This window comes from Netta rufina, assembly GCF_964035555.1.
Source record: "Netta rufina genome assembly, chromosome: 6".
In the NCBI taxonomy this organism is placed as follows: Eukaryota; Metazoa; Chordata; class Aves; order Anseriformes; family Anatidae; genus Netta; species Netta rufina.
In genome coordinates this window covers 14224651-14237523 of record NC_140129.1, presented here as the reverse complement: position 1 = coordinate 14237523, position 12873 = coordinate 14224651, and the positions used below count along the sequence as shown (strand labels likewise).

General features: G+C 40.5%; 1 protein-coding gene across 4 annotated transcripts in view; it reads left to right on the top strand.

Moving 5' to 3' along the window:
- PARD3B (par-3 family cell polarity regulator beta) overlaps positions 1-12873 on the top strand; it is a 397678-nt gene that overhangs the window by 85602 nt on the left and 299203 nt on the right. Inside the window, exon 1 of one of the 4 annotated variants that reach the window (XM_084288821.1) lies at positions 5063-5171. The exons of the other annotated variants lie outside the window; for them this stretch is intronic. The gene's annotated coding sequence lies outside the window, so the exon portion shown is untranslated. Of the gene's footprint in view, positions 1-5062; positions 5172-12873 lie in introns of those variants that run through there. 4 annotated transcript variants of the gene reach the window in all.

Here is a 12873-nt window from a genome sequence, read left to right as displayed (position 1 = left end):
ATGGTTGTAAATCCAGAGATACATGGTATCAACCCGTGGCCCATCACAGGGAGGTAGTACCCATTCCCACTGGAGTGCAAATTAACTGGTCTTACTGAGACAATATTGTTGTTCTCCTTTGTATAATTACAAAGTACTTAAATTACCTTCTTATGTCATGAGCTTTCCTGTCAGTTCTGGTTAAGTTGTAGACATGGTCATCAGATAAGGGGGAACAAAATGTGTGCCATCGGTACAGGGCAAGCTGTTGCAGCCACATTGGTCAAAAAAGCTCTGTGTGAAGAAAATGATCTGTGTGCATAGTAATTCTGACAGTAGTGCCATGAGAAAAATACCTAGTTGTTAACTCTATCAAAGTGGCTTGTGGAATAACCTATTCCCATGCCAGTGTGGGCTGGTAGGTTGCTAGTGCTGTGTGACTTGTGTCATTGGACTGTTAGGAGAGTCTCAGGGCTAGAACTCACCCCAGGCTTGTTTTCAGTGTCTCAAGCCTGGATGTCCAGGTCCCAAAACTGCTGTATAAATTTTTTTTTTTTTTTTTTCTTTTATTAGGGGGAATACTTTTCATTTGATGGAAGGGGGGGGACACAATGACGACAACTTTAAAAAGAATTATCTTATTAAAAAAAAAAAACACTTTTATTTCATGCTCAGAAATATTGATTAACAAAAAATTTAACACTATATTAGAGTGTATTCAAAAACAATTTTACATTTTCTTTAATTTGTATCAGTCCATTTTGGGACAGTATAACGAAATTTTCCTGGACTAGTTTTTGGCACAATATATTAAGATGGAGTGTAGCTTCATTAAATAATAGACCTATAAATAAACTGGAATGCTTTTAACAGCTCTGTAATATATAAAGAATGCCTCAGTGATAGATGCAGTTTATATCTTGGTTTACTAGCTGTAAATGAGATTAATAGAGCTCTAGAAATAATGTTAGTTGGTATTATAGATGAAAGAACTCAAAAGATAACGACTACTTAAAGTTAAATTTCTCTTTATAGGAATACTACAGTAGATAGTGATTAACTATGAAAGAGTTACTGTAATAAAAGTTTGCAGAACTGTAATGTTTACAAAGACATTTTTAATTGCAAGGTTATCTCTGTGTATGTCTTTCTCAAAAGTTCTGTAAGGGTTGACCAGACAAATGGCTGTTACTCAGTGTCCTGCTGTTATCCTAAGGCACTCGGGGTGTTCTCAAATAGTATGCTCTGATTGCCTCTTAGAAGTGAAGCAGAACCGCTAACCTCATTTCTCACTCAAGGTTGGTTTTGGTCTATTGTCCTGGGTTATATTCTGATTTGTTGGCCATGACAAAAAAGATGCAGCACTACCTGTATAGTGCTTGTGGTTTGCTCACAGGTCTGTTAAGTCCTGCGGCAGTGGTGCCCAAAGCATTTAAAATTATAATAATAATCCAGCAATATTAAATAGCTATATATCAGCATCATTTCCCTGTGGCTACATTTGTTTGATTAGTATTACAGTGGTGTGGCAGGACAATATATCAGGAGTAATCGATCTGATTAGTATGGAGATGTTAAAAACACAGATTGCACTGATGTTTAATAGCAGGAGCACCAGGGTTCTGTAAGCATGGGTGTCTGTGTAGGCTGTTTAAAGGTCTCTATAACCAAGACAGCAAATACAGCAGATTTTTGAGCTAAGTTGTTTTTCTGCCAAATTTCAGAAGCAAGTCATGGATAGTTTGACTTTGCTGTGTTGAAGGTGACAGTCAGAGGGGCTGGCACAAGTAGTTTTGTTTTTTGGAATACCCAATTTTTCCCCAAGGCAGATATAAATCGTAGTTTCTTAGGCTGCCTTAGAGCATTGCAATTCAATCAACGTAATAAATATTGTAGTATTGTTATGCATCAAAACAAACACTTCATAATTTTTGTTTTTGATAACAAGATAATCTACATCTGATATTGAAGTCTTGATCCTTGGGGCTGTGATGGAGAATTACTCCTTTTCTGTTGCTTAACTGGAGAAGGAATGTAAGTAAATAGCAATAGGATATGGATTATTGTCTTTCTGGTACTAGAGTGAACAGAAGAAGATTGCCATGAGGGAAAGCAGAATGCTGTATCACAACTACATAAGGCAGAAAGTAGAATTATTTACTGAGAAGGAAAGGAAGATTAGTTTATGTTTAGTTATGTGGAGTGTTTTACTGGGGTTTTTCCAAGGGAGAAGATGCAGCTGATGCACTCTGTGTCAGGGAATCTGCATTGTGAATTGCTGTCTTCAAGAGTGAATTCAACTTGAAGTGTTGTGTGATAAGCTGGAGGGGAAGGGAAACAATTTTCTTTTGAGTTCTTTCCTTGCTTCAAGTTTCCCCTGCTTCAGAGCTATCGTTGTGCTGCGTCTGTGTCAGCGCAGGCACCGTGACTGCCTCAGGTATGTCCTGAGGAGACCTCCAAGGCTGGGCCTTGCGGCCTCACGGGTTCTTTCTCTTTGGCCTTTTGGGGCTGTAACTTAACCTGCCCTAGGCATAGAGATTGTCTTTGAAGCCAAGTTGCATCATCTTTAGTGCAAAGCTCTGTGTCTACCGCATGCTTTCTCAATTCAAGTCCCTATCTCGTCGCAGCAAAGACATCTGAGGCAGTGCCTTTGTCGGGCAGCGTGGTCACTCCCCACTGCCATGGGCAGCGCTGGCAGGAGCTGCCTGGCATCTCTGCCCTGTATGCTGGAAGCCTTGCTCTGCTTCTCACAAAGTAGGTGCTTTACAGGAATTGCCAACTGTGACTTCTGGAAGCAGCTCACTGTCTGCTGCTTGAAGTTGGATTTGTTTTGCTCCCAGTATTGCCAGTGAATCAATAACCCAAACAAGTAATGTAGACTAAAACTTTGTTCTCAGGATGCTGTAGCAAGGAGAGAGGGTGTAGGAGAGAAGCAGCAGGTCATAAGCTGCAGCACCGGTCCTGATAGCTTTATGAGGTTTTTTAAATTGACAACAATGTGGAAGATGGGGAAAAAGTGATAGTTATGACCAACACTTACGACCCTTATGAATATAAAATTGTTTCATATTAAAGAAGCTTGCTTTCTAACGACTGGTCCTTCTGTGTCCAAGGTCAAGAAGCAGAGCTTCTCAACTGTAAATTTCCCTGTTTCATAGACGAAGAAATGTGTTGCATGGTAGATCAGAAAGAAAGAGCTGTTACACTTTTAAAGGTATGATTTTTAAACTGATTTGCTTGTTTAACTCAATCAGTTGGACAGAAAAGCATTATTCCTTATCTGCTTGGTTTAGCTAGTTCAATTATGTAAAAAAAAAAAAAAAAAAAAAAAAAAGGTGGGGGGAGGGAATAACTATTGGGAATTTTCCTATTTTTAATGGGAAACATTTTGGATCAGATCACAAACTAATTTGTGCCAGCCGTCTGGTATCAAATTCAATTTATGAGGGAGGGGAAGAGTTTGATTTACCCACCTGCTTTAATATCATGAAATATATTTCGTAAAATATGGAAAAATATGCACCGACTTGCACCTGTTAACACATGCGGTAGTAACTGCTGATTATAGGTATTGCTGGAGATTAACAACGTGTCAGTATTAGATTTTCAGTTCCATAGCAGAAGTATAAAACAATGTGCATGTAAGCCAAGGAGTTTAATTCATTCATATGAAATGGAAATAGTTGGTTTATAAAATGTACACCCTTGTAGAAGAGTCTGTTCCCTCAATGGCTGTTTTCTTTCTTTAGTCTCAGGGAGAAATAATACATTTTATGATGGCCTGATGGGCCAGGTGCCCACACGAAGCTCTCATATTGATGTGACTCAGTGCTGCATTCAGCAGGTACCTACTGTAATTCTCAGGAGGTTATTTTGGGATCCTGTCTTTACTAGAAAACTTTGGTACTTCCTATATCCCCCCATTCACTTTGGTTATGTTTGTAGCATTTTCCATTTTGAAACACTTGCAACATATCAATAGAAAGGTTGGAAGGGGATTATATAGGTCAGCTTCCTTTTTTTTGTGTTGGTTTCAGGCTGGCGTATGGACTCTGCCTTGTTGTTGCTTTGCAGTTGGGTTCTCTAGTCTGCAAACTTTTCTGTGTTTTTGGCAGCAAGTGGGTCTTCACATGCACTGTAAGTTGCATTTTTCTTACTGTGCTGTTGTGTTTTTAAGTGCCTTTTTCCGGTTTTCTCTACTTAGATCAACTGGTTAAAACTCAATGATTGTTCAGGAAGGTCATTGCGTTATTTTTCAAAAACTTTTTATTAATCTCCTTCCAAGAATAAATGCTGTAATGCTTGCAGGTATTGATTATAAAGAGGTGGTTACAATAAAGAAAGTAAAAAATGAAACTGAGGACTGTTGGAAAATTAAAAGTTAAAATCTGTGAATGAAAAGTAATTGCCTTTCATGTGGCTCACGAGTTAGAGAAGTAGGGGCTGCTCTACTCAAGCTGTTCTTGAATTTTAACAGTATCCAGAATATTATTAAAGGAGTGATTTTTTTTTTTTTTATGTTGTTGTTATTATTTTTAAGAGTACCATATTGCAGTGAGGCATCTCCTGGTTGTTCTGTAATGACTTTTGAGTCAGGTCCCTCTGTATAGCTTGGTCGAGTTTGCTTGCTTTTGCTCTGGTGTGTGTCCATGCTGTCGTGTGGGCTGTCCACATGGTCGCCGCCTGTTCCACAGCCATTTACTGAAGTCTCATGGCACTCACTCAAATACCTTTTTCTAATTTATGAATAACTGAAGGCACACTACATTATGTGATTCCTCGTAGCTTCCCAAGCAGGAGTGCTTCCACGTGTGCCCAGGCTTCTTGCCGCTTCTCGCTGGGTAAGCGGCGCTCAGCGCTGCCGAGTTTCAGCTCATTGTGGGGTTCCAGCACCGGGTGGCATTTCAGTTACTTGGTGCAGATCAATGCACAAAGTGATTTTGTGCATTGACTCTGCTGTTGGTGTTCTCAAACAGATAATGGGGAATAATTACTGCATAACTTCAGGTCCCACATGGAAGTGGAAAGGCGTTTGCGTTGTCCTTATGTTGTTTTATTAAAGTTAGAAGTGAGAAGAGCAGGCTGGTACAACCCGGGAAGCTCTCAGCAGAGTGAGTGGACTCAGGACCAGAGGGGATTTTGTTCCTGCCTTTGAGCATGTGTTCAGATGCCCCAGCAGCAATAAGTAACTGGTGAGTCTGACTTCAGGTTTTTTTAACAGATCTCAGTAAATTGTTGTAAAACTGCGTACATCTGAGTGCATTTCCAATTTAGTACTCGTTCCAGCATTTGGCTGAATACTGCATCCATACTTCTTTGCATACTTTTTTGTCCTCACTAAATGCTAGACTTGTGCTGCTGGAAGTGTGTAATTGTTCAGCGCTTACTTCCTCCTCCTTTCTTTAATTTGGGGATTTGTTTTGACAGCTAAAATTCTGGTGGTTTTCTGGTTTTCTGCTGCGGTAGAACCTAAGAACAGATGTCGTAGCAGAATGTTTGTGTCCCCTTTTAAATAGTGAAAATTCTATTTCTCCATTAACTCACAGTTTTCCCACTCAGATATTGTAAATTTTTTAGATGATTGTATAGCATCCCCTATCACAATTTTTGTTGTTCTGCTCCAAGGACTTAATTAAAGCCCAAACACTTTATTATTGTTCAGCAAATAAAAATATATTATTTTCATTAATAAAAAAATATTTCTGGTGATTGATCTAATGCGTGTCTGTATTTTATGTTACTCTGATACATTTTTTTTTTTTTTGGGTTAATATGATCAGTCTTTGTTCCAGAGCAGTTTCTATCCTGCTCAAAGAGCTAATGAAGAACTCCAGACTTGAAACACAGGGTGCATCTGGACTCTCATAGGTCTCAATTTTTATTTATTTATTTATTTATTTTGTTGGCTGGGTTGCTTCTAAACAAACATTTTCTTCGCATGTTTGCTTCTAAGTAATTCTGCTTGGCCCTATTTGTGTGCTAAAAAAAAAAATCTGAGCGTGGGGGAACTTGTGTGTATTCAGTGCTGGCTGCATTAACCACCTTTGCAAGCACCCAGCTCCCTTCTCACTGCAACTTAAAGTGGTGAATTTATGGTGTGAAATAAGGTGATGTTCTGGGTCGGGTTAGCAGCTCTGAGGCAGGACTCGTGGTGGGAGCTAGCATGGTCTCAGGCTTCCTTTAGGTGATTAAAATCAAGATCTTAGAAGATGCAAGTTAAAAACAAATAAAAAAACACAAGCTGGTGGATTGTTACTACTTCGATCTTTTGCTGTGCTCTCACTTGGTTTTAGATTTTGATTTTGGGAACCTATTTTATTTTTCAAATTTAAGTGCCAGGCAAAATAAAATACTAGGACACTGGGTTTTGTTTTTGAGAAGTGATGTTTTGCAGGATGCTTTTTTTTTTTTTTTTTTTTTTTTTTAAACTTACAAAATTCATACTGAGTCCACAAAGCAAAAAATCTCACCTCATTATTGCAGGCTCAGTGTTTGTTTCTGGAGACAGATGTTGACAGATTTTTTTTAAAAAACTTTTCCTAATTCTTCAGACCTCCAGTGAGTTCAGAAAATACAATTTCCTGAAACCCTTGAAATCAGTAACCTGTGACAAAAGAGAAATGTGTAGCTTTATGTAAGTAATACAGATTTGGAGAATACAAATTGACTGCAAAGTGGAATTAGGCTCACTCAGAATATGTAAGCAAAACTTCCTCAGCACTGAAGTGATGAATTGGCATTGCAGGGCAGTCCCTGTGTTTTCCAACAGCATTTAACTGAAAGAAGGCTGGGAGAGCAAATGTGAGTGCCATAGTGGGGGGGTTATTTGACCATTTAATACATCTCACATGTTTTTTGTGGTTTCTCAGGTGCATCATGGATGTGTTCTGACTGTTATCTAAATGGACACTAACTGATGCTTTGGCCAGTGTTTTTTTTTTATAAAAAATAATAGAGCTTTTCAAAGAATATTTAGGTAACTTCAGGGGTTTCTACAATAATGATTCTGTTTTCTATAAACAACCAGTATTATCCTTTGGATCAAGACATTTGGTAAGATTTTTTAGCTCATAGCAGGGTGCATAGCAACAGCATTGAAAACCAGCTTATCCCAGTATGCAGATGCCCGCTGTCTTCTCCAGAGTGGTTGGTAGGCTCCTGTGTTCATAAGCTAGTAGTTGTTTGTCAATGTTCGTGTTGGCATTTTGACTCCCAAAATAGGATAGCATGTAGTTTGTCATGGACCTGAGCGCTAGCAAGTAAAGTGGAAAGCTGCTACTTTGGGGGGGAGGAAACGAACAACAGCAAGAAAAACGCTGTTAAGGTATCAACACCTGATGTACTGCGCAAACACAGAGGAAAGCCTGCGAGTTTCAAAGGACGAAAAATAGGCTTCGTGTCCCTTGCGGGGGTCCCTTGTCTCATTCCTGCATGATTCTTCATTTCTTCTTTGAGCTGAGAATCATTATGTGTAGGACTTGTTAAAGGACTATTTTACAGGAACCTATGGCAGACAAAACTATGCTTTTGTGCCAAGGATGGCATTTTCTGAAAAGCGTAGTGGGTTTTTGTTTTTGCAGTACTCAAATCTATTTTTAAAACAGTTGTTTGGTTTTTTCTATATATATCTGATGCTGCTCTCTTTACCCTTCTGTGGAACACTGTTATTTTCAGTCTTTTTAATTGCTTCTCAAGAGATAGGGCTTTCTTCTTCCCTCATCAAGAAACTCAGGGAAGCTGCTGTCCCACGATACAGGGAGACTGGAAAGCACAAACTTAGTCAATTACTACAGCGGAGTTACGCTGTCGTTCTGATGCGGGCTGACAGAAGCAGAGAAATCAAAAGGTGTTGCTGACACATTGCTCACAGTTCTGTTTGGCTGGCTTATTTTGCATGCTTACTTTCATAGAGAGTGCTGCAACATCGCTTTCTGTTTGAAGTTCAGATGTAACATGAAAAGTGTAGATAGAAAGACTTAAGTTAGAATTTTCTTACCTTTTTTTTTTTTTTTTTTCCAGCTAATATTTCACCTTTAATACTAAATATTTGTTTTGGCTGCCATTTTGTCTGTCAATTTGTATGCATGTGCTTTCAATGAAAAATATTTTATAGCAGTCATTATTTTGCTAATACCTTATTTTATGTAAAGAAATGCTTGCAAACTAGACAAGGTAAACAATTTCTTTTATCATTAGTTTTGCATTAGTGCATTTCTTTTAAGGACTGTCTGGTTTCCTTTATTCAGGAAAATAAATTCTAAAAACTTATTTTACTGGAGGTGTTGTAATGGATTTGTTCTCGTCGACTTTTCCATCTCTTTACTTTTTGTTGTAAAGGCATCTGCATTGAAAATGAAAGATTAATCTATGCATATTGATATCCCTTGATATCCTAATGCCAGGTAGAGGGAGTGAAGAGATTGGGGAAGCTGGGGAAATTCGGATTTTTCGTGGCCATGGAAGTGTTGGATGTCAATTAAGTACCTCTTTGCTGAGAGTTTGTCATTTCTCCTGCTGCACCGGGCTGGCTGCAGAACCTGCTGCTGGCACAGGAGTGAGGAGCAGGGAATAAGGGGAATAGCTCCAGCTGCGGCAAGTCACCATGTGGGGGAAGCTCACTGATCTTGTTTTTGTTATTATTTTTTCACCTCACAGTGCCTCTTGGTTTCAAACGGCATGCACGGTTACGTGTGAGCTCCCTGTAGGCTCAGGGACTCAGGTGCAGCAGCAGGGTGCTGGCACGCTGTGTGGTGGCTCCCAGCCCTGCCTGCCCTTCCCCGGGCCCCTGCAGCTGTTACCTGCATGCATCTCCTGTGCTGCAGCCACGTCCTCGCGGTGTCAGCCTACCCCTGTGCAGGGGCTTCCACAAGCAGCAAGCTAGCACTTGGTAATTTTCCTTCCGAGATGTTTTTCTCGAGTGAGTGATCTGTTTGCTGCCTCAGAGTTCAGCTGTTACCACATCCCGAAAGCCGGAAATCGCTGCTCTGCGCCTTAAGTGCAATTTTGCAAAGACGACATTATGGTACAGTGCTCCTATCCCACTGATTCCATGTGGCATCTTTTAGAGAAGCAGACATCTATTAGCCTCCAAACTTGCCTGAGGCTAAGATGCTTTGGCTCTTTTAATCTTCTGCATAATCAGCAGTGATGGTGCTGAGTGATGGCTTCAGATACACACACAGTCTCCTCACTTTTTTTCCCCCTTCCCTCATCAATGGCATCTATTTAATGTCATTGTGACTTGAGGTACTGAGGAGACCTGTGGAAAGGCGGCAGGTGCTGTCAGTGATGGTTGAGGATCTGCTCTGGTCTGGATATTGGATCGGACTCGATCCACAAGGCAGAACAGGGCTGGGATAAATCTACAGTGCTAGGACTTCGGGAATAAAATCTTTGCCTGCAGTTTTGCTGTGACCTTAGATGGAGAGACTGTGTAAAGAACTGCAAGGCTCCTTTCCGTGCGTGGTGCCTGTCGCAAGGCAGTCCTGCAGCTGTAGCCCACGACTGGAGCTCTGACCACAGCTCCTTGGGTGGAGCTCACACATGCCGAGTGAGGAGGAGAGCTGTGGCTGCACCCTGCATTTCCCTGCGGCTAGCACTATCAGTTCAGTTTTTTTTTTTTTTTAGGCAGCTGCTGTTCTGAGTCATCTGTGGCTCCCTGGAAGAAAAGAGCAAAGTATTTGTGGTTCATGAGGGGAATACAGAGAAATTTGTAGCTGTGGTGGCACTAGGGGTAGTGTTGACCCTGTTTGGGGTCCTAGTGGTGCCGTGAGTCCTTTCAGGCCTTGGTGGGCCTCAAATGCTGCAAGTCAAGCCTGCGTGCATGTGGATGAGCTTTGGTGCCACCTGTGTACCTCCTCCTCCTCTGTTTTTGTGCTCTTGCATGTTTTTGTGTATGCTGGCAGGTGTGAGATGTGCTGTGTGTGTGAATGGTCTGAGCTCTGCTACACTCCTGCCTTGAATTGCAGTCGTCTTTTTGCTAGACAGTGGTGGCGGTTTTACAAAGCTGTAATTTCTGGTGTTTTTTGCTGTGTTTAATACAGAGGTTATGAGAATTCCCCACATTTAATCAAATTGGTCACGTACTGCGGGTCATGGTCACCAGCCTGTGCTTATTTAGTCTTACATAAAAATTTTTGGTTTTATGAAGTCTTCAGATTTGGCATTTTGAAATATTTAAGTATTTGTTGCAGTTACTTGAGCATGAGGATTAGAAATGAAAATAAATTACGTAGACTGTAATTCAGTGCTTTGCAGCTGAGCTTAATGTCTGCGCCTCTCTTCAAATTTGAAAAGAGGATAAAGAGCTCGTAAGTTTCTTAACAAGTGAAACGTACCAGGCAAGCACTGAAAGAGTGAAATAGAAGATTAAAGGATGGAAGGAGAAGGAAGTAAAGAATGGTTAATTCAAGTCTGATCTGTTCATAAGCGTTTGTTCCAGTATTACCATATTGTCTGTGATCTGCTCCTTGTCTCAGCCCTGGGCTAAAGTTACTTTCTTGCAATAGTGAAGATGAAAAGATAATAGGAAAATGTTTTACAAAAATTGTTTTAATTGAGCAGCAGCTGTTCAAATAAGTGATTAAAGCTGGTTATGCTTTGTATCCGGACCAGTTGTGAAATTCTCAGTGGCAGCTGGACTGCAACAGTCTGCTCAGTACCTTCTTGCAATTGTAGCTATAGATATTTTAAGAAAGGTATTTTTTTAACATACCTGTTCAGTTAGATGTTTTACTCTGTTTTCTTTGGTTACATACCTTAAAAGCAACAAACATAAATGCTCTGCTCCAGGGTAAACTACAACAAGTTTAATCGTAAGCTAGGCTTTCATGGCATATTTGTGAGCTGTAATACAGCATTTCCACAGCATAGCAGGTAGTGACAAAATAAAACAGTGTGCATGCTGAAGGAGCGTACTTCTGACATGCTTAAAAAGGCATTTAAAAGGTGGGAAGCAGCTTCTCCTTACTTGGCATTATCTTGTGTAGGGATTTATCATGCACTGTTTCCTGTAACTTTCCTGCCACGGTTTCATCATTTTTTTTTTTTTTCCTGTTCTCTAGTTATACTCTGAGGAGTTCCTGAAGGCCGTATTAACTCCTACATATACAAATTTTGTATTACTGAAGGCTTGAAATTGGCTGAAAACTTGGAATTCGTTTTTAAGATGTTTGATGTAGAGGTCATGTAACAATTCTGTGTGTTTTTTTTTTATTCTGGTTGTGTTGCCACTGATGCATACTATGCTGCCTTTTAAATTGCCTCTCTCAAGGCATTGTAAAAATCAGATATGAAAAAATTAAAAATTCATTTGCGGTTGTGACCGTGAATGTGACCGACTGAAGGTCGAATGGTTGGTTGCTGAATACTCCTCAGCAGCCTGGCCTCTGGCTGCCCCAGGGTCACTTGTGCCCTCCTGGGCATTGGGTGCTGGCATCGCCAGTGCAGGCAGGACATCCTGGCAGCTCACTGGGTCGAGCGTGATGGTGGGAGAGCAAAGCAGGCCTGAAATCGGCAGAGAACCTCAACTGTTGGCTAATACTAAAACCTTACTATTTACTTTTTTTTTCTTTTCAAAGTGGAAAACACAATACTTACAAATGATAATGAAGGAAATATTCCACTATGGAAATGCTACAGGTTTGGTTTGGTTCTGAAGATGTGGGACATAGGAAAAATAAATGTATATGGTTGCTAGAAAAATCAAAAGTTCTTGAAATAAGTCACTAAGTCTCTAGATGAACACGTGGGAAATCAGTTATGCCACTACTGCTGCTCACCTCTCCCCCTTTTAGGCTTTTAAGGAATTCAGATCTTTGTTTTGGTTCTCTGCTTACCTATCCAGCAAGAAGCCTGGAGTTGGAGGACTAGCTCTACAAACACACAAGGGTCACACGTTAAGTTTAGATGGGAATTAGTCCTGCAGAAATTCATGAACAAACCCCCAGCTGGCCTTGCAACACTTAGAATCTGTGGATTTGCAAAGGAGGTGTCAAACAGTAGGTATTTTTGTGTGTGTGAATACTGAATTGTATGTATTGAAGACTAAATACTTGATTGTAGACCAGAGTGTAAGTTCTTTGGTTAAAACAGTCATGGTAAAAGAAACTAATGGTTAGAGGTAACAGCAGCGTGGGGACAGTGTTTGAGTAAGAGCTGCTGCAGGGGCACGGGCTCTGCTCTGCTGGCCTGTCTCTGCTCTTCCTGCCGCCTGACTCCCAGACATGGCGATCACTGAAATACACCTCTGAAAGGCTGCTATTTCTCTGACCCTTTACTACAACAACAGTCTCATCTGAGAAGACTTCCACTGCTGTATTACTGCTGAGGTGTCAGATGCTGGGTCTGCCTGGCGGTCCAGGGAGAACCTTCTCTAAAGCACTGCAAATGCCGCTCTGCTCCTGAGTTGCACGATGTCCCTTCCCTTCCCGCTTCTGCCAAGGGATGCTCCTTGGGATTTACTCCCACTCTCAGCCTGCTGTTTCTGCATCTTTTTTTTGATAGATGCAATAGCATCTATTGCACATGAAAATTTCATTTTGCTTTATGTGGCTTCTGAGTGCTCTCAGCCTTACTGTTGTTTTGATACTGCATGTCTGTGGTAAATACAGTAACCACTGCTATAATGTATCCTTGCATTAGTCATGCCTATCAAAGGCTCTGTCCAGTGTGGTTTCATGTAAGAAATTATTGTTAGATTAAATGCAAAAATCTGGTTTTGCTTTTTCCCCTCTTTTGTTTCTTTCTTCCCTCCCACTGTGTGCATTGTATAGGCTTTTTATTTACTCTGCTAGATTGACAAGATTATAAATGAGAGCTGTGTGTGGAAGCCTCTAATTTTTCATAAGTAAATGAATTAATTTATCATAGCTGTTGTGTTTTATTGCTGTCTCC